Source organism: Tamandua tetradactyla, chromosome X (assembly GCF_023851605.1).
Source record: "Tamandua tetradactyla isolate mTamTet1 chromosome X, mTamTet1.pri, whole genome shotgun sequence".
NCBI classification, from domain to species: Eukaryota; Metazoa; Chordata; class Mammalia; order Pilosa; family Myrmecophagidae; genus Tamandua; species Tamandua tetradactyla.
The window spans coordinates 57,819,933-57,845,917 of NC_135353.1; the positions used below are offsets into that span (position 1 = coordinate 57,819,933).

Consider the following 25,985-nt stretch of genomic DNA (forward strand, 5'->3'; position numbering starts at 1 on the left):
GTCCCTCAACAGATGAATGGATAAAAAAAAAAAACGTATAAAGAGGGTGTCTCTCCACAGGAGCTTGCATTCCCCCTGGCTCCGCGCCTCCCCACCCACAGCCCAGGTGGTGGCACGCTAGCGGTGGCCGTGCAAGCACACCGCCCCGCTCAGCTTTCCTGCCCAGTTCCACCTTCACTGCCTCCTTCCCGCAGCTTTGCGGGTGCCCTTCCTCACCATGTTGGTGGCCTGGCTCAAGAAGTAGTTCCACAAAGCCACTCAGGAAGTGAGTGAGAAGGTTGGAGAAGCTAAAGGAACTAAGCTAGATGATGACGTCAAAGAAATGGAAAGGAAAGCAGATGTTACCAGCAGGGCTGTGATGGAAATAATGACTAAAACAACTGAATACCTTCAACCCAATCCAGCTTCCAGAGCTAAATTCAGCATGATCAACACAATGTCAAAATGACAGTAGAAAGGGCCAGGCTATCCTCAGGCAGAAGCACCGCTTGCAGAGGCCATGCTCAAGTTTGCAAGAGAGCTTGGAGATGACTGCAACTTTGGCCCAGCCCTCGCGGACGTGGAAGAAGCAATGCAGGAACTCTCAGAGGTGAGATACTTTGGACATGGAGGTGAAGCAGAACTTCACTGACCCCCTTCAGAATCTTCATGACAAAGATCTGAGGGAAATTCAGCATCATCTAAAGAAATTGGAGGGTCGACACCTGGACTTTGATCATCTGAAACCGAATATCATTTGTTGACTGGCCCACATGATTCTTTTTCTTAGTATGGCTTGTAAATTTTTTGCTGATACTAGGTTTCAGATTATCTTGATGAGTTTATTCTGAAGGTCAGTTTCTCTCTCAACTAGGAATTTATTGTTGATTGGCTTTGTGCTAAGTCTCTTTCTGTCACTTGGTTCAACTTATTCTAGACCTTTAAAATTGTCCATATTTAACTGATCAGGTTTATTCAACTCTATTACTTCTGATTCTTGCCGTGGGTACATGGTACAGTTTTTGAGATTGCACTATTTATGTAATTCTTTCACCCCTAGGAGAAATCTTCTTTCCCCCTCTTCCTTCTCCTGGAATCTTGATTTGTTCTGTATGGACTGTATGTTTGTCAATAAAAATACTTTTTAAAATGTTCAAAAAATATACTAAATCATTTCATGGAGAGGAAGGAAAATATGTATAAAGAGATAAAGGATATTCAAAAGACACTGAGTGAGCTTAAAGGAGAATTTGAAAGAATGAAAATAAACATAAGAGAACTTATGGGAATGAAAAGCACAATAGAAGTTTTCAAATACATGAGAAATAAACAAAAGCAGATTTGAACAGGCAGAAGAAAAAATCAGCAAATTAGAAGACAGGACACTCAAAATCTTAAAGAAAGAAGAACAGAAAGAGACAAGAATGGAAAAAAGTGAACTGGACCTCAGGGAATTCAATGAGAGTATGAATTGCACAAACATATGCATGATGGGTGTCCCAGAAGGAAGAGAGAAGGGAAGAGGGGTAGAAAAAAGCTTTGAGGAAATGATGGAAAAAATTTCCCAACTATTATGAAAGACATAAATATACATATCCAAGAAATATATAGTACTCCAAACAGGATAAATCCTAATAGTCCTAATGTGAGACACAGACGAATCTGAGTATCAAATGGCAAAGATATAAGTATCAAATGACACTGAAAAAGAAAAACTGCCAGCCTAGAACTCTTGTTCCAGAAAAACTGTCCTTCAAAAATGAAGGAGAATTTCAAAGGATCACAAATAAACAGAAACTGAGAGAGTTATTTGATAAGAGACTTGCCCTACCAGGAATACTGAAAGGAGTTTTGCAGGCTGAAAGGAAAAAACAGGAAAGAGAGGTTTGGAGGAGAGTGTAGAAATGAAGATTATCAGTAATGATAACTAAAAGGGTAAAAAAGGAGTAAAAATTAAGATGTAATATAAAAATCAATGTGTAAAATGGTTGATGTAAATTCTGCCTATATAGTAATGTCATTGTATGTTAATAGATTAAACTCCCCAATCAAAACACACAGGTTGGCAGAATGGGTTAAAGAAAGTATGATCCAACTATATGATGTCCATGAGAGACTCACCTTAGAGCCAAGGACAGGAAGAGGATCAAGGTGGAAGGTAGGAAAAAGATATTCCAAAGAAATAGTAACCAAAAAAGAGCTGATGTAACTATACTAATATCAGACAAAATAGACTTTAAATACAAAACTGTTAAAAGAGACATGAATATGCAAGTCAAAGAGGCCCAGTGAACTCCAAATAGAGTAAATCCAAACAGGCCTACTCCAAAACACATACTAATCAGACTGTCAGGTGATGAAGAGAAGCAAAAAGTCCTGAAAGCTGAATGAGAAAAGCAATCTACTATATACATGGAAAAACAAATAAGAATGACTCCAGGCACCAGGTAAGCAAGAAGGCATGGCATAATATATTTAAGTGACGATAAAGGCTTTTAACCTAGAATTCCTTGTCCACCCAAGTTACTTTCAGAAGTGAGGGAGAAATTAAAATCTTCAAAGACAAAGAAAGACTAAGGGAATTAGTCAACAAGAGACCAACCCTACAAAAAATACTAAATGGAGCCCCATCAGCTGATTAAAAAAAGACAGGAGCGAGAGGTCTGGAGGAGGGCACAGAAGTGAGGAATATGAGCAACAGTAATTTAAAGGAAAAAAGAGAGAGGAGGGAAATAATATATAGATCTGACAGATAAAATCTAAAGAACAAGATGGTACAGTCAAGAACAGCTTTTACAGTAATTACTTAGGATGTTAATGGACTAATTTCACCAATTAAAAGATATGGACTGGCAGAATGGATTAAAAAACATAATCCATCTATATGCTATTTAAGAGAGATGCATCTTAGACTCAAGGACACAGATTGAAAGTGAAAGGATGGAAAATGTTCTATGGAAGTTGTAACCAAAAGAAAGCAGGAGTGGCTATACTACTATCAGACCAAATAGACTTTAAATGTAAAGAAGTCATAAGAGACAAAGAAGGACACTACATGTTTATAAAAGAGACAATTCACCAGGAAGAAATCACAATCATAAATATGTATGCTCTCAGTCAAGGAGCTTCAAAGTACATGAGACACATAATGGAAAATCTAAAGGGAGCTATAGACATATAAACAGAAATAATGGGAGACTTCAATACACCACTCTCTACTATAGATAGAACAACCACACAGAGAATCAACAAGGAAATAGAGAACCTAAACAATGGGATAAATTAATTAGATATTTTTTTCTAGTTTGCTAGCTGCCAGAATGCAACATACCAGAATTAGAACGGCTTTTGAAAAAAGGAATTTAATAAGTTGCTAGTTTGCAGTTCTAAGGCCAAGAAAATGTCCCAACTACAAGTCTATAGAAATGTCCAATCAAAGGCATCTAGGGAAAGATACCTTGGTTCAAGAAGGCCGATGAAGTTCAGGGTTTCTCTCTCAAGTGAGAAGGCACATGGCAAACACAGTCACAGTTTCTCTCTAATCTGGAAAGGCACATGGTGAACACAGTCAGGGTTCCTCTCTCATCTGGAAGGGCACATGGCAGACATGGCATCATGTGCTAGCTTCTTCTCCTGGCTTCCGGTTTCATGAAGCTCCTTGGGAGCCATTTTCCTTCTTCATCTCCAAAGGTCGCTGGCTCATGGATTCTGCTTCGTGGTGCTGCAGCATTCTCTGCTCTCTCGGAATCTCCTTCATTCTCCAAAATGTTTCCTCTTCCATAGGACTTCAGAAACTAATCAAGACCCACCCAGATGGGTGGAAACATGCCTCTACCTAATCCAGTTTAACAACCACCCTTGATTAAATCACATCTCCAGGGAGATTATCTGATTACAGATTCAAACATACAGTATTAAATAGGGATTATTCTGCCTTCATGAAATGGGATTTAGATTAAAGCATGGCTTTTGTAGGGGACATACATCCTTTCAAACCAGCACAGATATAATAGATATATATAGATCATTACATCCCAGCACACGATTATATACATTCTTCTCTAGCACACATGGAATGTTCTCCAGGATAGCTCACATGCTGGGACACAAACTGAGTCTTTATAAATTTAATATGACTGAAATTATCCAAAGCACTTTCTCTGATCACAAGGGAATAAAGTTGGAAATTAATAATCACCAAAGAGCCAGAACTTTCACACACATATGGAGATGAAACAACAATTTAATTCAAGGAAGAATTTGCTGGAGAAATAGGCAAATATCTGGAGACAAATGATAATGAGAATACAACATATCAAAATTTATGGGATATGGCAAAAGCAGTGCTAAGAGTGAAATTTATGGCCCTAAATGCCTATATTAAAAAGAAGAATGACCAAAACTTGAGGATTTAACTACTCACCCAGAAAATTAAGAGAAAGAACAGTGAACAAACCCCAAAGCAAATAAGAAGAGAAATAATAAAGACTAGAGAAAGAATAAACAAACTGGAGAATAAAAAAAAGAATAAACAAAACTAAAAGTTGGCTCTTTAAGAAAAGTAATAAAATTGATGATGCCCTAGCTAGACTAACAAAGAAAAAAAGAGAGAAGATACAAATAAACAAAATCAGAAATAAGAAAGGGTGGCTACTACAGATCATGAAGAAATTTTTAAAGTCATAAGAGAATATTATGAACGACTATATGACAACAAACTAGGCAACTTAGATGAAATGGACAAATTGCTAGAAACATATGAATTACCTATACTGACACAAGAAGAAATAGAAGATCTCAACAAACCAATTACAAGTAAAGCGATCCAATCAGTCATCAACCCCCCCACACACACACACATACACACACAAAAGCCCAGGACAAGATAGCTTCACAGAAGAATTTTATCAAACATTTCAAAAAGAACTAATGCCAATCCTGTTCAAAAAACTGAGGAAAAAGGAACAGTACCTAACTCATTTTATGAAGCTAAAATCACTCTAATACCAAAATCTGATTAAAAGGATACGAGAAAAGAAAACTATATACCAATCTCCCTAATGAACATAGATGCAAAAATTCTTTTAAAAAATACTAGCAAATCATATCCAATGCCAAAGTAAAAGAATTATACATTATGATCAAGTCAGAATCACACCAGGAATGCAAGGTTAGTATAACATAAGGAAACCAATCAATGTAATACAGCACATTAACAAACTTAAAGGGAAAAATCAGATGATCATAACAATTGATGCTGAAAAAGCATTAGACAAAATCCACCATTCTTTCTGACAAAAAAAACACTTCACAATTTAGGAATCAAAGGAAACTTTCTCAATATCATAAACGGCATATATGAAAAACCAATAGCCGACATTATACTTAATAGGGAGAAATTGAAAGCATTCCCCTTAAGAATGGGAATAAGACAAGGATGTGCATTGTCACCCATTATTATTCAATAATTGTATTAGAAATAGTAGCTGGAGCAATTAGACAGGAGAAAGAAATAAAAGGCATCTGTCATGGTTAGGTTCATGTGTCAACTTGGCCAAGTGGTGGTACTTGTTTGTCTGGTTGGGCAAGTGCTGGCCTGTCTGTTGCAATGAGGACATTTCATAGAATTAGATCATGATAATTTCAGCTGCATCCACAGCTGATTCCATTTGTAATCAAAGGGGAGTGTCTTCTGCAATGAGTAATGCTTAATCTAATCACAGAAAGCCTTTTAAGGAGGATTCAGAAGAGACAGACTCTTCCTGTTTCGGCTGGTGAGCCTCTCCTGTGGAGTTCATCCAGATCCTCCATCGGAATCGTTGGTTTCACAGCCTGCCCTGCAGATTTTGGATTCTGCATTCCCACTGTCATGTGAGACACTTTTATAAATTTTATATTTGCGAGTGTTCCCTGTTGATTCTGTTTCTCTAGAGAACCCTAACTAATACAGCATCCAAATAGAAAAGGAAGAAGTAAAACTTTCATTATTTGCAGATGACATGATCCTATACTTAGAAAACCCTGATAAATCTACAGCAAAGCTACTTAATCTAATAAACAATTTCATCAAAGTGTGGGGATACAAGATTAATTTACAAAAATCAGTAATGTTTCAATATACAAGTAATGAACTATCTGAGGTGACAACTAAAAAGTAAAAAATTCCATTCAAAATAGCAACCAGAAGAATCAGGTATCTAGGAATAAGCCTAACCAGGGGATGTCAAGGACTTATACACAGAAAATTACAAAATTATTGCTAACAGAAATTTAAAATGACCTAAATAGATGGAAAGACATTCCATGCTCATGGATAGGAAGTTTGAACATGGTCAAGACATCGGATCTACCCAAATTGATCTACAGAGTCAATTCAATAACAATCAAAATCCCAAAAACCTACCTTGAAGCCTTGCAAAAGCTGGCTATCAAATTTATTTCGAAGGGAAAGAGACCACATATAGCTAAAGATATACTTAAAATGAAGAGTAAGATGGGAGGACTATCACTTCCTGACTTTAAATGTTACTATAAAGCCACAATAGTCAAAACATCATGATACTGGCACAAAAAATTACCATTGGAATAGAACTGAGAGTGTAGATATTGATCACCAAATTCATGGACATTTGATCTTCAATACGGATCCCAAATCTACTAAACTGAGACAGAAGAGTCTTTTCAGTAAACGGGCATGGAAGAACTGGAGTTCAATAGCCAAAAGAATGAAAGAGGACCCTTACCTTCCACCCTACAGAAAAATTACTTCAAAATGGATTAAAGATCTAAATGGAGGAAACTTCTAGAAGAAAATATAGGGAAACATCTTCAAGATCTAGTAATACGAAAGTAGCTTCTTAAACCTTATACCTAAAGCATAAGCAGTGAAAGAAAAATAGACAAACGGGAACTCCTTAAGATCAAGAGCTTCTGTGCCTCAAAGGACTTTATTAAAATGGTAAAAAGGCAGCCAACTCAAGGGGAGAAAATATTTGGAAACCACATATTGGATAAAAGCTTGATATCCTGTGTATATAAAGAAATTATATAACTCAACAAGAAAAGAACAAACAACTAAATTATACAATGGGCAGAGGATATGAATAGGCACTTTTCTGAAGAGCAAATACAGATGGCTGAAAAGTACATGGAGAGTTGCTCATCTTCATTGGCTATAAAAGAGATGCAAATTAAGATGACAATGAGATATCACGTCAAACCTGTAAGAATGGTTATTAAACAAACAGGAAACTATAAATGTTGGAGAGGATGTGGAGAAATTGGAACACTTATTTGCTGCTGGTGGGAATGTATAATGTTTCAGCCACTGTGGAAGTAAGTTTGGCGAGTCCTCAGAAAAATAAATGCTGAGTTGCCCTATGACCTGGCAATACCAATACATGGTATATACCCAGAAAAGTTGAGGGCAGTGACACGAACAGACATTTGCACACCAAAGTTCACAGTGGCACTATTCACAATTTCTAAGAGTTTAAAACAATCCAGGTACCCATCAAAAGAAGGGTGAATAAACAAAATGTGGTATATACATGCAATGGAATATTATGCAGCAGTAAGGTGAAATGATGTCCTGAAACATATGACAATGTGGATGAAACTTGAGGGCATAATGCTAAGTGAAATAAATCAGACGACAAATGGGCAGATACTGTATGATTTTCTTACTATGCTATGGTAAAGCTTCCAGTGTTTCGGAGCAGTTAGAAGGAAAAATATGAGATGAGGGAATTGTAACCCATGACAAACTCTGGGATCTGTTCTGTAGCTGCTTGTTGAAGTGTGCTTTGAAAATTATTGCTTTTTTTCTTTTCTGGCTTGCATATATATGTCATATTTTATAATTTAAAAATGACCTAAAAATTATAGGCCACTATAACAATATTAGATAAAATAAATTCTTGAAATCAAAAATTTGAAAATGTTTAATAACATAGGTCACTATCATAGCAAAGTTGATATTTGTAATAACTTTGAACTTGATATTTTGAGAACACACACAGTTTTGAAAGTTAATCAAATAGTATTTAAGATGGCGTTCTTAATATGTGGAATCTAAGAAACTCTGATATCAGTATCTATAGATATTTTCTTTCCTTGCTTCAATTTTGAATTGATTTATGAAACAGGCTTTACAATGACTACTTATTTTATTTAAATATGCCTATGGATAAGCTAAGATGTCCATTTTAGGTGGTTAAGATTTACATATGTTAATTGTAAAAATATTCGTATCTTCACAGTTTCCTGAAATCAGGAAAAAGTTTAGTAACATAGATCATTACAATAGCAATGTAAATATTTGTAATAACTTTCTGCTTGATATTTTGAGAACATTCACAGTTTTGACACCTGATCAAATGGCATTTAAGTCAGTGTTTAATATTTAGAATGTAAGAATTTTGCTATGTGAAGTTGTAGTATTTTCTTTGTTCCCTTAATTTAAAGTGGTTTATGAAACTTACTATGCAAACGCAGGTTTTTACAATGATTATTTGGAAACTTTATTTAAATATTCCCATGGTTAAGGTAACTAAGATATTCTTCTTTGGTGGTTCTAAGTGTATTGTTTGTTTTCTCAAATAAAAATATTTTTAAAAGACACTGTTACAAGAGACAAGGAAGGATACTATATGTTAATAAAGTGATCAATCCAACAAGAAGAAATAGCAATCATAAAGATTTATGCACCTAATAATTGTGCCCCAAAATACAGGAGGCAAACACTGGCAAAACTCAAAGGAGAAATAGACGGTGCTACTATAATAGTTGAAGACTTCAGTACATCACTCTCAACAATAGACAGAACATCAAAACAGATGATCAATAAGGAAACAGAGAACTTGAATAATATGATAAATGAACTGGACCTAACAGGCATATATAGAACACAACACCCCAAAACAGAAGGATATACATTCTTCTCAAGAACTCATGGATCAGTCTCCAAGACAGACCATGTTTTGAATACAAGAACAAGTCTCAATCAATTTTAGAAGATAGAAATTATACAAAGCACTTTCTCTGACCATACTCAAATGACACCAAATATCAAAAACAGGCAGGGAACTGGAAAATATGCAAATATATGGAGGTTAATTAGCACCCTCTTAAGCAATTAGTGGGTCAAAGAAGAAATTGCAAAAAAAATCAGTAAATATCTTGAGACAAATGAAAATAAGAATGCAACATATCAAAACTTGTGGGAGGCAGTGAAGGCAGTCTGAGAGCAAAATTTAAGGCCATAAACACCTGACTTAAAAAAGAAGAGCTAAAATCAAAAACTTAACTGCACACCTGGAAGAAATCAAAAGGAGCAGCAAACGAATCCCAAAGCAAGCTGTAAGAAAGAAATAATGATGAGTAGAAGTGAAATAAATGAAATTGAAAATTAAAAAAAAAAGAGAGAATTAACAAAATCAAAAGTTGGGTTCTTGAGAAGATCAATAAAATTGACAAGTCCTCAGCTAGATTGACAAAGAAGATGCAAAGAAAATCAGAAATGAGAGGGGTGATATCACTACTGACCCCAAATAAATAAAAGGATAAGGGGATACCATGAACAACTGTATGCCAAAAAACTAGGCAACTTAGATGAAATGACCAAATTCATAGAAACATACAACCTACACTGACTCCAGAAGAAACAGAAGACCTCAAGAGACTGATTACAAGAGATTGAATCAGTCATAAAAGACCTCCCAACAAAGAAGGCCCAGGACCAGATGGCTTCACAAGTGAATTCTACCAATCACTCCAAGAGTATCAATCCTGCTCAAACTCTTCCAAACTATTGAAGAGGAGGGAACACTACCTAACCCATCCCATGAAGCCAGCATCACCCTCATGCCAAATCCAGATGAAGTTGCTACAAGAAAATTACAAGCCAATTTCTCTAATGAATATAGATGGAAAAACTTAAACAAAGCAATTTTAAATAAAATCTAACAGCACATTAAAAGAATTATAAATCATGATAAAGTGGATTTTATTCCATGTATTCAAAGGCGTTTCAACACAAGAAAAGCAATTAATGTAATACACCACATTAACAAATGAAAGGGGAAAACCACTTGATCATCTCAACTGATGCAGAAAAAGCATTTGAAGAAACTTCCTCAACATAATAAAGGACAAATATGAAAAACCCATAGCTAACATTGTACTAAATGGTGAAAGACTGAAAGTTTTCCCTCTAAGATCTGGAACAAGACAAGGATGCACACTGACACCAATGTTATTCAACAATATGGTAGAAGTACTTGCTAGGGAAGTTAGACAAGGAAAAGCAATAAAATGCATCCAAATCGGAAAGGACTTTCACTGTTTGCAGACGATATGATCATATGAAGTGATCATGAAAAATATATAACAAAGCTATTAGAGTAAATAAATGCATTCACCAAAATGACAGGATAGAAGATCAACAGGCAAGAATCAGTAGTGTTTCTATAAACAGTACTATGTAATCTGAGGAAGATCTTTAAAAATTCTATTTACAATAGCAAGTAAAAGAATCAAATATTTAAGAATAAATTTATCCAAGGGTGTAAAGGATCTGTACAAAGAAAACTACAAAACATTGCTAAAAGAAATCAAAGAAGGCCCACATAAGTGGAAGGACATTCTGTGTTCCTGGATTGAAAGACTAAATATCATTAAGATATGGATTCTACTGAAATTAACTTACAGATTCAACACAATTCCAATAAAAATTCCACCACTATTTGAAGAATTGGGAAATCCAATTATCAAATTTATTTGGAATTTTACGGGGTTCTGAATAACCAAAAACGTGTTGTAAAAGAAGAAAGTAATTGGAGAACCCCCACGTCTTCACTTTAAAGCATATTACAAACTTACAGTGGTCCAAGCAGCATGGTACTGGTGCAAATATAGATATATTGATCAATGGAATTCAATTGAGAGTTCAGAAATAGACTCTCAAATATATGGTCAATTGATTTTTAGAGTAAGCAGAAAGTTTATTGAGTACATGTGTGAGAAGACATGCAAGCACTCAGCAAGTAAGTAGAAATGAAAGGCAAGAGGCAATAGGAAATGTGGGGCCATTTGCTTTTATAGATTACCTTTACTTACTCCCCCTCCTCCTTCCTTGTTTGGAGTTTTCTTTTCCCCTCCCTTCTCTCCAGGGTAGTGCCAGGTGGTAGTGCTTTTGGGTGGGTTGGCTGGCTCCACCCTTAACCATAGATCAATGACTCAGGTGTGGGTTGTTTGGCCTCCAGGTGCTGTTCATTGCTGTTCTTCTCAGAGATATCTTTTTCCTTGAGGCCTAACCCCCTCAAAGACATGTAGCTTCCCTTAATCTTAAGGGAATTTGGGCCAATGCCTCATCTTCTGTAATTGCGTCAAGCTATCAGTGGGTTATAGGACCTATTTGTGTGAGTATAGAAGTCTCTGGCTATGCTATTGATGGTGGCTGATTGAGTGAGGGGAAGTAGCAAGGATAAGTTTGTTGTGAAAGATTTCTAATCTGGAAGAAACACACTTGCTGAGAAGTTTAAAAATGCAAAGGCTGATCAATAGCAAGAGGAGGACAGAAGTGAGTAGGACTAGGAGAGGAATTAGCCAAGAGAGACTGGGGGAAAAGAGGAGGAAATTACTATCCTTCAGGTCCAAGAGTGAATTGGACTTGAGCAGCTTGTTCCCGGTCAATTGGGGAATAAGAGGAATGTGCCAAGTTAAGGGTGCAGAAATGAGGTTTATAAAATGCTCGAATGATTGGGCTGTGGCTTTGACAGCTGTGTCAGCTCAGTTATTCCCTCAAGACATGTTGCTGTTATTTTTTGATGGCCAGGGCGCAATGAATTACAGCTATTTCTTTGTTGGTAAGAGCATGGCACTTAAGAAATCAGGTAGTTCTTGGTGGTGTTTAAGTGCCAGAGAAAACCTCACTTTTTTTTTTTTTTTACAAAGCATGTGTGAGCATTACAAAGCTGTGTGACTAGGAAAGCAAATGGGGTATCAGTGTAGAGATTTAGCCTTTTCCATTTTCCTAGTTGTAGCACTCAGGTGAGCGTGAGTAATTTTGCTTTTTGAGCTAAAGTCCTGGAGACAGAGCTTTGGCTTCATTTTAGTTTGGCTGACTATCACATACTTTGCTTTTTATGTTTTTGTTTTTGGTTAAAGAAGCTACTTTTGGAAATAAAAAATATCTGAAAAATTACAGCAGAAGCTTTGTCCCATTTTACCTTTACATACTTACTAGTGTTAGATTAATTAATGGGTAAAACATAGTTTATATACCTTCATTGTTTCTCCTTTAGAGATCTTTTTCTTTAAGATGAAGTTTTGACTTATAGCTGACCACCTGTACTTTTAGCAAAGCCTTAAAGTAGTGTAACTGACAGGTAAATTTGGTTGTTCTCATGATTTGTAACTTTTAACATTATACAGATTAGTATTAGAATATAACATTGTCAAGTTTTTAGGAATTTTAAATATTTTTAAAATATATAAGTAACACTTCACCCATGCAAACTTTGCTAACAGAAGGACAGAAAATATATTCTAATTATTATAGTACTCAAATATTTTTGGTAATCTGTGAAACTATTTTAGCACCTCACTTTTACAAGGTGAGAGAACAAAGCTTTTGTAATAGTTTTTCTTTAAGAGTGAGAAGTCTTGTTTTCTGAAATAAAGGATGATTAGGTTAATATAAGCATTATTAAGGATATTATTTTTATATGATATAAAATTTTTATCTTTTAGAAAGAGTACTCAAATAGTTAAGAAAAATTTTATAACCTTTTATTAAAAGTAGACTAACAATTTACATTATTTAAAGAGAAATCTAAATTTTAGTTTTATATGCATACATGTTTTTACACAAGTTTTTTCTCTAATATAAACAAGCTTATTAAGTTTGGTTAGCATTGAATATGATAGACAGAATTTACTTTCATAAATTTTTCTTACAACTTTTTGTAGTTAGCAGTGACTAAAAACTTATCTTTTCAAACTTTCCACAACTTACCCAGGGTTTGTCATCAGCAATTGATAATAAAATTCACTTCCTTAAACTTTCTGCAAATTTCCATATTTATTCAGTTAGCAATGACTACAACAAACAAAATTCACTTTTATATTAGGAATATGTTAGTTCACAAGGTTAATACGTTGCAAGACTGAGCTTTGAGGCAGTTGGAGGTCAGCTAGGTCTGCTGCTAAGGCATTCTTAAAGATATGGGGATTATTTTGAAACTCTCAGGGCAGAATTGTTTAAGCGAGCTGGGCGGGAATTTTGTCTTTAAGTTTCTGCCATTTAAAAACAAATAGGTATTGAGAGTCAGGGTGAAGAGTGATACAAAAGTGTATCCTTAAAATCTAGGACTGAGAACTCCCACATGAGTAGGAGTTGGTCTTTAAGAAATTTTTGCAATTGGCTGGACGCTTTTCACTTTCCCTTTTAAAGGGATGCTGGTTTTGATGGGAAAGGTTACTCCAGAGTTGATCTGAATGTGTAATGGGACTACTTAGTGGTCTCATCCTGGGATGCCTCATACCATAGAGATGGGTCTATTTGCTTAAGGATTTTTTTGGGGGGGTAGAGGGATGCTACAAAATCCTTGACTTAGTAGGGGCTTTGGGGCAAACAAGGGGTAAACACTAATTGAGTTTACTAGCCTATGGTGGCCCCCAAGGAATGAAGAAGATCTCTCCCTAGAAGGGGGTACGGTGTTTAGAGACAATGAGAAATTTATGGGACACTAGAATGTTTCTAAGCTTACAAATGACAGGGGTAGTGAAGGTTTTAATTTTATGTCAACTCACATAATTAGACAAGTCTGAATGGAGGTAGGTCTAGAGTGGCAGTGTTCTAGGTGCTGGAATGCAATATACCAGAAACGTAATGACTTTTAAAAAGGAGAATTTAATAATTTGCTAGCTTACAGTTCTAAGGCTGTGAAATTGTACAGATTAAAACAAGTCTACAGAAATGCCCAATCTAAGGCATCCAGGGAAAGATACTTTGGTTAAAGAAGACTGATAATGTTCAGTATTTCTCTCTCAGCTGGAAAGGCACATGGTGAACATGCTGGCATCTGCTAGCTTTCTCTCCAGGCCTCTTGCTTCATGAAGCTCTCCAGGAGGCGTTTTGCTTCTTCATCTCCAAAGGTTGCAGGCTGGTGGACTCTGTGGTTCTCTCGTCCTTCTGTCGTGGTTCTGCAGCTCTCTCCTTGTTCTCAAAAAGAATGCTCTCCAAAATGTCTCTTCTTTTATAGGATTCCAGTAAACTAATCAAGACTCATGTAGAATGGGTGGAGACATATCTCCATCTAATCAAGTTTAATATCCACAACTGACTGAGTCACATCTCCATGAACATAACCTAATTGAGTTTCCAACCTATGGTACTGAATAGGGATTAGAAGAAACCATTGCTCCTACAAGACTGATTAGGATTTAAACATGACTTTTCTAGGGTACATAAATATGTGATGCGCCCCAGCCAATAGTTTCTTCCTGCACTGGGCATCACCTCAGGAGGGCTAATAGCAGAACATGCTAGGACTTGAGATGAAAGACCCAGAGAAAAAAAGTGAGGAGCTGGACATGAGAGTGACACTGTGTGCAACTGGAAAGCCAGAGGGCCTGTGTGCTCAGGGGCTGTGCCCATTTGAAAGTATTATGTACCCCAGAAAAGCCATGTTTTAATCCTGATCCAATTTTGTAGGGGCAGTTGTTTCTTTTAATCCCTATTCTAGTACTGTAAATTGGATTAGATTCTCCCCATGGAGATGTGACATACCCAATTGTGAGTGTAACTTTTGATTAGATGGGATATGGCTCCATCTATTCCAGGTGGGTTTTGATTAGTTTACTATAATCATTTAAAAGGTGAAACATTTTGGAGAAACAAAAGAAGAGTCAGAGCCAACAGAAACTTTAGAGCAGAGTCAACATGTGGAGAATAGAGAAATGAATGTTTGGAGATGCTTGGAGCCTAGCAGATGTTGCCATGAGATGTTAAAGCAAGCCAGAATCTGGAAACAGCCAATAGAAGCTGAGGTGAAAGCCATCCCTGGAAATGCAAAGCGAGAAACCCCTACAGGAACAGAGGCTGAAGGCATCAGAGCCCAGGAGCAAGGGACCAGCATGTCTTCCCAGTTGACCCATCAACATTCCTTGAATTAAGGTAACCTCTTGTTGGTGACTTAATCTGAACATTTCCATAGGCTTAGAACTATAAACTTGTAACTTATTAAATTCCCATTTTTAAAAGCAGTTCCAGTTCTGGTATATCACATTCTTGTAGCTTACAAACTAACACAGGGCCTTATTGACTTTCACAGGCTCAACTCACTCTAAGTAGGATAGCCAGAGCTTTTGCTTACCCTGTAAATGCTACTTCTGGCTTTCAGGGGGAGACACTCCCATTAGAAAGTACCCAGTTCCCTTGGGCTTAAACCAGAGGTGACTCCCTAGAATGTCAAAGACAACACCTTTCTTGGTATAAGGTTCTTAAGCCCAGAATTCTGTTAGAAAAGACACAGTGTCTCAAAGGGCATAGAAAGCCAGACAGAGGAGAAAGGAGGTTCTATGGAGAAGACATCTGTTGAAGAGGTGAAAAGAGGAACAGAGTTTGTAGGAAAAAGTGTTTGGGTCTTGATTTGGCTGTCATTGGATTCCTGCTCAGCATAGGGAGAAGACCCCAGTCAAGTCCCAAAGGGTACCATCACCCACTGCTCTGAGCCTCCTTGGATCTACAGAGCATGGAGATGTGACTCCTGCCACCTCTGAGGAGGGAGTCAGTGGCTTGGAGTTAACTGAGTTTATATCCTGGGGGAGCTAGATTTGAGCCCCTAGTTTCCTAGAAAGAACAGTGGAAATGATTCTACCCTTTTGAGAGAGCACACAGTTGCATGAGGACAGTGAAGAGGATAACAATGGGCTAAGTGAGAAGGAAAGCAAAAGCACATGGTCAAGCCTCCCCGTATTCACCAGTCCAGATGTTTGGAGAACTCACTCCTGGCTGGATCACCAAAACATATTGCCAAATTTTGGCTTCCAGGTTCTTGGCACACCATGAGAAAGAATTCAAGGGCATGGCCCAAAGAGTAAACAGAAAGTTTATTGAATGTAAATGTGAGAACACATTCAGGCACTCTTGCAAGAAAGGAAAGATGAAAGATAAGAGGCCTGTTCAATTGATTTTTTTTTGAAATGCAGAAATATTTATTCTGGTGTCCTTCATTGTTTTTGGAAATTCTGTTTTGGTTTATAAAACATAGAAATAGCCAACATATAAAGCAAACATTCAAAACTTTTTGTACAGTTAAGAATACACATATGAAGCTAAGCTATCAAATAGTGTTATTACAATAACAATTCTTCAGTGGTAGAATGCTCACCTTCCATGTGGGAGATCAGAGTTAGGGTTTGATTTCCAGATGATGCACTCCCCCCCAAAAAAGAAAGCAATGACATTTTTTTTAGTGCAAACCCTGTTGTGCTTGTATAATACAGGTATGTACACATATCCCAAAACAGAAACAATTTCTTTAAATGTTTGAATGACAACTTAATTGAGTCAAATGTGGCAAAGACTCACAGTAAAGTGAAATGCTGCTAATTCCCCAAATTAACTTTTAAAAATCTCTTGAGCAGTTAATCCCAGGAAATGATTTTTTCCAGATTTCTGTATCCTAGAATTTTGGCTTCTCAAATACATTTCATAGAAATCAAGTAGCATAATGATATAAGAACATTTGTTTATTACTGTCTGTTCAAGTTTGCTAGCAGCAGGAATGCAATATACCAGATATAGAATGGCTTTTAAAAGGGGGAATTTATTAAGTTGCAAGTTTACAGTTCTAAGGCCAAAAATGTCCAAATAAAGGCAAGGCTATGGAAATGTCCAAACTAAGGCACCAACAAGAAATTACCCTCACTCAAGAAAGGCCAATGAAGTTCAACATTTCTCTTTCAACTGGAAAGGCACACAGGAAACATGGCAACGTCTGCTAGCCTTCTCTCCAGGATTCTTGTTTCATGAAGCTCCCCCAGGGGCATTTTCCTTCTTCATCTCCAAAGGTCTCTGGCTGCATGGGCTCTACTGGTTCTTGTGTTCTCTCATCTCATGGCTCTTATCATTCTGAAGCTTTCTCAAAATGATTCCTCTTTTAAAGGATTCCAGTAAACTAATCAAGACCACCCTGGAATGGGTCGAGTCACATCTCCCTCTAATTAATAGTTAATACCCACAATTCAGTGTGTCACATCTCCATAGAGATAATCTAATTAACGTTTCAAACCTAAAGTACTGAATAGGGATTAAAAGAAACAGTTGCATTCACAAGATTGGATTAGGACTAAGCCATGGCTCTTCTAGGGTACATAAATCCTTTCAACCCAGCACACTGTCCATTTCAAAAAGACCCCAAGCATATCCACTCTCTTAATATTTTAAAAAACATGATTTGCCTGAGTTAATTCTGAGGAACAAAGCAGGCTAATCACAACATGATCTTTCAATATAAAAACCACATTAAAAATCTGGTGGCCATTACCAATGAAGAGTGACTGGTGCAGTGAAGATAAAAGTGGACAGTTATTTAGGGGTCACAAGTTGAGCATGACTGATCCAGGTAATCATTTCCTTCTTGAAATCCTTGTCTTCATTGTAGAGTATAAGGCAGATTTTTTCAATAAAATCTGGGACAGAGGGATGAATCAAGTCTGGAGAATTTCTGCTGTGTATGAGCGAGAATCCATTCATATGAGACTCAATATCTACAGCGTTCAGAGCTGGGTCTTTCCTTTGGTTTTCTCTGAACCTCGTACTCCAACAGGAACCATAGCAGAATGTGGAGAAGAGCACACATTTCATAACCCTTAATCCAAAGGCATGGGCAAATGCATATGAGATGGGGAAGAAAAGGTGACAAGGATTACAAAAAAAAAAAAAAAAATCTTTGGTCCACTTGTGAAGGTCTCCAGCAAAGGCAGATGTGCCTGTTTTTAAAAGACAATTTCCCTCCAGTGCACTGAACTCTCTAGATCAGCACACAACTGCAGAATTTACAGCAAGTAGCAGACATCTCAGAAATAACTAAGTCCTAACCCCTTGGTTAGAAAAACAGGGACACAGAAGTTTTAACACCCAGCTTTTAAATTGAGGAAATCTAAAATAACTTAGCACATTTATAGTTTTCCCTTTGCAATTTTTAAGGCTCATTTTGGAAATTGTTCTATTACCATGAACATGATCTGCAACACAAGGCAGTGTTTCATTTACTCTAATAGTCCTAAGACAAGAACCCCGAATGGACAGGTTACACATGAAAATTTCCTCCCCTATGCTTGCTGTAGTCAAAATTACCAACATGAAGGCTATAGTAGAAGAAGAGATTATGGAGGTATGCAGTCTTGTACAAGCATTCTTCCTTGATGGTAGAAAACAGTTCATCTATATATGACCTGAAATAATCATGTAGCTCTAGCCTTTTAGCCTTCATTGTTGGAGTTGAAAGGTCATTTTGGATAGAAAATAATTTGGGGTGTACAGCAATGCCTTTGATCTGTTCAAATGGTTTTAAACCAGCATCGTTTCCAAGTTACACCGTGTCTTCTAGGATGGCTTTTCTAATGTCCTTATTTTTGGAATAGTTTGATAAAGGATCCTGCAAATCCTCTCCTTTGGGCCCAGTGATGTAATGTCTCAACATCTGGTATCATAATGTTATGAGAAATGCCTGCAAGCTTTCTCCATGGACAAACAACTGAGCAGCAGGTTCACTTTTCATTTAGATATTTTCAATTTTTTCAGGTGCTATGTATTCTCCTTGTGCCAGTTTAAATATGTGCTTTTTAGGGCTGATAATCTTCAAAGTGCCATTTGGTAACCATTTTCCAGTGTTCCTGTGTGCAACCAGCTATCTTTATCCAAAACTTCTGTTGTTTTTACTGGGTCCTTCAAGTAGCCCCTAAATACATTTGGCCCTTTCACACACCTCACCCTCACCCCTGGCAGCCAGGTAATTCATTTCTTCTACATCAACAAGTTTTATGAAATTGTAAGGTATGGGGGCACCAACATAGCCTACTATCTAGTTTCCAGGCACAGAGAGGCAGCATCCAGCAGAGCACTCTGTCTCTCTGTAGCCTTTGTAAAACTGGCAGCCAAGTGCTTTTTTGGAAACATCAGCACTGTGGCAGACACGGGTGCAGCTCCAGTGACCACCAACCTCACCCTTCTGCTCAGACTTGCCTGTATTTTGTGGAAGATTAGTTTATCCCTCTGGCTGTTGTTTCTAATGATACCACTATGGAGCTCTGCTTCTTTCCTCTTGGATGCAAAATCTGAACTGTCGCTTCAGTGTGGTGTTTGCTTGTGCAAAAATTCGGTAAAACATCTGGATCAACAGTCTCAGAACCATGGGAAAGACTGGGTTGTAGTACCTTAAAATCATCCATAAGCAGCCTGATATCTCCTTGGAAATATCCTATTTAGCTCCATGACACAGTATTACACATTGCATAAGTAGTTCATACATGTGTGCAAGTGGCAAATACGAAAAGGGTGTGTCACTGGGATTCAACTCAAGCTTTTCGCTAACAATTTTTTCAAACATATAGGTAAGAGGCAAAAAGGATATCAAAACATCATCTGGACAAGGATTGACCACATTCTCAGCTGCTTTCCCAAAAGCTGAACAATTGCAAAGTAAGTTTTGATGAGTGATCAGTGCTCCTTTGGGGTTGCCTGTAGTTCCACTTGTGAACCAAATTGCTGCAAAGTCTTCAGATGCTGGAGGCTTGGGCTTCCATCTGTTGGCTCTTTCCAGGTCCTCCAAAGCCTTCATGCTCATGATTTCCACCTCACACTTCTTGCCTTGTTCCACAAAATCAGTGTTATAGGGGTCTGTTCTAGTTTGCTAGCTGCTGGAATGCAATGTACCAGAAACAGAATGGCTTCAAAGGGGAATTTCTTAAGTTGCAAGTTTATAGCTCTAAGGCTGTGAAAACATCCAATATTAAAGCAAGTCCATAGAAATGTCCAATCTAAGGCATCCAGGAAAAGATACCTTGGTTCAAGAAGGCTGATGATGTTCAGGGTTTCTCTCTCACCTGGAAAGGCATGTGGTGAACATGGTGACATCTGCTAGCTTTCTCTCCAGGTTTCCTGTTTAAATGAAGCTTCTCCTGGGGTATTCTCCTTCTTGATCTCCAAAAGTCTCTGGCTTCATGGGCTCTCATTGTTCTTGTGGCTCTCTCATTTATGTAGGCTCTGACTCTCTCCAAAATGCTTCCTCTTTTAAAGGATTCCAGTGAACTAATCAATAAACACCTGGAATGGGTGGAATCACATCTCCTTCTAATCAAAGGTTAATACCCACAATTGGGTGCTTCACATCTCCATGGAGATAATCTAACTGTCCATTGCTTGTAAAGAATACTATCATTTGCAACTACCCCCTCCTAAATGAAAATGATCCATCTCCTTGATTAAAGGGGTAGAGCAGGATTTCTCAACCTTAACGCTATTGACACTTGGGCTAGAAAATATTGTACTTTGTTGTGGGAAACCTTTCTGTGCACTGTAGTATGTTTAGCTTAGCAGAATCCCTCATCCCTACCCATTAGAGGTGGCACCCAATCTAGAGTGCTGGATACAGCTGCCTCCACAACATCGATCAGGATTAAGACATGGCTTTTCTAGGGCACATAATCCTTTCAAACCAGCATAGGGTCCATGAGAACTAAGGTTTTAGGGTTTGTTGTCAGCTTATTTTCTACACCCCTAATAAGAGTTGAGGCTTCTCTGGCTTGTCAATAAAAATTAGAGAGAGTTCAGCTTTGTTGTCTAAGCATGTGATTGCATCTTCTCCCAGGGTGTCATAGAGTGGGACAATCACCATTGAAAAAGTAAAGCAGCCTTGTTCAATAACCACCCACTCAGGTCTATTTTGAGAAAAGATGCCAATGAACTGATCTGGGGTGATCTTGTAGCCCTTCTGAATGTGTGCCTTGCCACATTGACAATTCTTCAATGTCTTTGTATGAAGTCCATTCATAGGGTTGGTCCGGCTTCCGAGAGTCTAAACAAGGACTATTATTTGACACCTATATACCCCTCTGGAAGCCTTCATATAAGGTTGTGATATTGTCATAGAAATACACCAAGGGCTTGTCATTATCAAGTAGCATGGATCTTCGAACACCTTCACAACTACCCTGCACTTCCACCAACTCCATAGAGAGGTTGAATGTTAGCTTCAGGGCTTTGGGTCTTGTGGCATACCAGAAAGTGGTGAATGCTGCAAAGGCTCCAAAGCTCATGAGTGTGTTGGTTGGAAGAGTGCAGACATGCTGGTAAAAGTCAACCAGCTCTGGCATTCAAAAATCCTGGAACAACTCATGGGCTTGCATTATCCTATGTAGGTAGTTCCCTATGCAGAATTAGTCATGAACTGTGTCTTTTCCTGGCTGTCCAATTTCCTTTTACTAATAAAAAATTAGGAATTCGTCTTAGTTATATTTCTCTATTAGCTTGTATAAGGCTGTCATTAACTGCATTAAAAAGATTTCATTCATGAACAATTTTTGCCATAAAATGCTGAAACAAGTGGAATAAGTTTCAATTTTCTTCCCTGATATCTCTATTCTCTTCCACCTAAACTAATATCCTCATCAAAGCTAATGGGGATAAGAGTGAAGAGGCATAAACAAGCCCAAACCACCCGAGGGCCATCCTGGTCTTTGATTTTTGACAAGGCTGCCACCTTCACATAATTGTCTTTCACATAATTGTCTTTCAACAAATGGTGCTGAGAGAACTGAATATCCACATGCAAAAGAATGAAAGATGATCCTTATAACACTCCTTATATAAAAATTAACATAAAATGAATCAAAGACCTAACTATAAGAGAAAGGGTCATAAAAGTCCTAGAAGATGATATAAGGAAGCATCTTCAAGATCCTGCGTTAGGCAAAGGTTTATAAGATTTTACACCCAAGGGACAAGCAATGAATGAAAAGATCCTCAACACCACTAGCTATTAGGTAAATACAAATCAAACCACACTGAGATATAATTTTACACTTACTAGAATGGCTACTATTAAAACAAAAAGATAAAACTGCAAGTGTTGGAGAGGATGTGGAGAAATAGGAGCATTAATTCACTGCTGGTGGAATGTAAAGTGGTGCCACCACTGTGGAAGAGAGATTGGTGGTTTCTGAGGAAGCTAAATATAGCTTTGCCAAATGATCTAGAATCCCAGAACAGACATTTGCACCCTGATGTTCATAGCAGTATTATTCACAATTGCCAAAAGATGGAAGCAATCCAAGTGTCCATCAACCAATAAATGGATAAACAAAATGTGGTACATATATATATGAATGAATATTATTCACCTAAAACCTGATGCATGTGAAAACCTTGAAGACATTATGCTGAGTGAATAAGGCAGTGTATGTTCTCACTAATATGAGCTAATTACAATAAGCCAATTCATAGAGTTACAATTATGAATATAGGTTACCAAGAGATAGACTGAGGGTAGAAAATAGGGAACTTATGCAGAATTTGTGCAGAACTTGAATTAGGTTGATTGCAAATGTTTGGGAATGGATGGAGATGATAGCCGCATATTATTGTGAGTGTAATTAACAGCACTAAATCATGTGTGTGATTGTGGTTGAAAGGGGAAGTTCAGGGTTGCATATGTCACTAGAAGGAAAGCTAGAGGATTAAACAACGGACTGTGTAACACAGTGCACCCTGTTGTGAATGATGACTGTGATTGTTAGCACAAATATAAGAAAGTGAAGTATAACAAATGTATGTCATTATTACACGGTGTTAATAATAGGGTGGTCTATGGTGAAAGTACACCTAATGTAAATTATGGGCTATAGTTAACAGTTATATTTTAATACTCTTTTACCATTTGTAACCAAGGCACCACACCAATGCTAGGTATCATTAATAGGTGGGTATAAAGGGTATGAGATTTTTCTTTTTGGAGTAATGATTTGAGTATAGTGATGAATACACTAATCTGTGGTTATACTGACAGCCATTGATTGTACATTTTGGATGGATTGTACGGTGTGTGAATATATCTCAATAAACTGCTTTAAAAGCACAATGTGATTTACATTGCCCTAAAATAAATGAAATACTAAGGTATACATTTAACAAAACATGTATAGGCTCTATATGAAGAATGTTAAAAAATGCTGATGAAAGTAATCAAAGAAGATCTAAATGGAAAGAACATACTGTATTCATGGATTGGAATACTCAACATTATAATGATGTCAAATTCCCAAAAATCTATCTATAGGTTTAAAGCAATTCCTATCAAAATCCCACCAAGGTTTTTTTTTTAAACCTATTCAAGCTTATTCTAAATTTATATAGAAAGGCATAGGCCCTAGAATGTCGCAAACAATATTGACAGGGAAGAATACGGTTGGAGAAATCACTCTTCCCAATATTCAGGCTTACCATGCAGCTATCATAATCACAACAGTGCTGTAATGTTGTAATGGTAGAAAGATAGACACATAGGTAAATGGAACAGAATAAGGAATCCAGAAATAGACTCACAAAATATTCCAAACTGTTTTTCAACAAAGATACAAAAACAATTCATGGAAGAATCATTTTCAACAAATTGTGCTAGAGTAATTGAACATCCAAAGGCATAAAAAAACCTTATCTAAACCTCTCAATTTATTAAAAAAATGTCTCTCTCAAAATGGATCATTGACTAAAATGTAAAACAAAAACTCCAAAACTTTTGGACAAAAACAACTTAGAAGTTTCAGACTCTAGACATAGGTGAAGATTTCTTAGTCTTGAAAACAAAAGCACAATCCACAGAAAGAAAAATTGACAATTGGACTCCATCTAAATTTTTTTTTAATTTCTCTGCAAAAGAGCCTGTAGGAAGACAAAAAGTCAAGCTAAAGATGGAGAGAAAAACATTTGCCACTTACATGTCCAACAAAAGATGAGTATCTAGAATATTAAAATAATTCCCAAAACCCAACAGTAAAATAGCAAACAATCCATTAGAATGTGGGAAATAAGACATGAAGAGACATTTCACTGGTGAGGATATACAGATGGCAAATAAGCATGTGAAAAGATGTTCTACATTATTAATCATCAGGTAAATGCAAATTAAAATAACAAGGAGATATTATTACATATCTATCAGAATAGCTAAAATTAAAAATTTGCACCAAATGCTGGTGAGGTTGCAGAGAAACTGACTCATTCAAACATTGCTCATTGGGATGTAAAAGGGAATATCCACTCAGGAAAACAGTTTGGTGACTTCTACTAAAACTAAACATGCAGTTGCCATACAATGTAGCAACAGCAGTTTGGGGCATCTATCTCAGAGAACTGAAAATCCCCATTCACACAAAATCCTGTACACCAATATTCATAGCAGCCTTATTCGGGATAGCCAAAAACTGGAAACACCTAGATATCCTTTCAACAGGTGAACAGTTAAAATCATACCACGAAATAATACTCAGGAAGCAAGTGTCTTATACAAGGAAGCAGAAATAAGTCAAGAACAAAGAGGGATTGAGACTCAAATAATGGTGATGGAAGAGATACTACTTCATTATTCCTTTCCCTCTTCTTGCTTTGCATGCTCAATATTTCAACTCTCTTGCTTCTCCATCTGTTCTAGTTTTCTAGCTTTGTCTCCTGGCTTCCTGTTTCATAAAGCTCCCTGGGAGGCATTTTCCTTCTTCCTCTCCAAAGGTCACTGGCTAGTGGGCTCTCTGCTTCTCATGGCTATGTCGTTCTTCTCTGGCTCTCTCTGAATCTCTTCATTCTCCAAAATGTTTCCTCTTTTATAGGACCCCAGAAACTTTTCAAGACCCACCCAAATGGGTGGAGGCATGTCGTCACCTAATCCAGCTTAACAACCACTCTTGATTAAATCACGTCTCCAGAGAAATGACCTGATTACAGTTTCAAACATACAGTATTGAATAGGGATTATTCTGCCTTTATGAAATGGGATTTAGATTAAAACATAGCTTTTCTAGAGAACATACATCTTTTCAAACGAGCATAACATCCTGTCCCTGACAAATGGAAAAGCCTACTTTTAAGTTGAGCAGGTTCTTGGAGGGAGAGAAGCCAGACTTTCAAACCACCACAGCCAAACAGGATGACTGCAGATTCATGAATGATGTTCTCACCCCCACTTCTGGTTTGCTCCTTTTGACTTTTTCCTTAGTATCACACCAATGACTTTGGTGCTCAAATTAGTCCCACTCATATTTGAGTGTCTTGGACAACTTAACCCAGTATCTGAACCTGGCCTTCTCTCCAATTTATGATGAATGAACTAGATTGTGATGTCTACCTATAGACTCCTGGCATTTTGACTCCTTTTTTCTTGTTATCTTGGCACTGGCAGCTTAGGTTGGCATAGCTCACCACACAGTGAAGTAGCTGAATTCAGAGATCTAAAGTTAGACTACTTGAGTTTAACCATGAATTTTCACTTAATAGTTGGGGGACCCTGGACAACAAATTTACTTCTCTGGGTTTCAGTTTCCACATCTGCAAAATGGGAATAACAATAGTTATTACATCTAGGAATGTGGTAAGGTCTCTGAGCACACTGTTAAGGTTTTACAGTTCTCTGTCTACCTCTTGAAACTTATGTCATACCAAGCTCCCTTATCTCATTAAACTTCTCCATCACTTCTTTCATTCCCTTAAATAGATGAAGCTCTTCCCAGGCTCAGGGTCATTGTACCAACTGTTCTTTCTGGGTTTCTTTCTTTTTTAATTGATATATATATTGTATATTCACATACCATGTAATCATCCAAAGTGCACAATCAATGGTTCACAATATCATCATATAGCTCTACATTTATAATCACAAGCAATGTTTTTTTCTTTTTATGTGAAAAATAACATATATATATATATATAAAAGCAATGAATTTCAAAGCAC

The 25,985-nt window shown here is 37.1% G+C and overlaps 1 long non-coding RNA gene and 2 pseudogenes across 1 annotated transcript in view; 1 reads left to right on the forward strand and 2 right to left on the reverse strand.

The window, feature by feature from the left end:
- The window catches only part of LOC143670370 (uncharacterized), a 196,949-nt gene that overhangs the window by 39,101 nt on the left and 131,863 nt on the right, over nt 1–25,985 (reverse strand). The gene's annotated exons all lie outside the window — the stretch shown is intronic.
- Nucleotides 218–18,087, forward strand: LOC143670926 (endophilin-A1 pseudogene; annotated as a pseudogene).
- On the reverse strand, nt 18,300–21,396 carry LOC143670927 (long-chain-fatty-acid--CoA ligase 1 pseudogene; annotated as a pseudogene).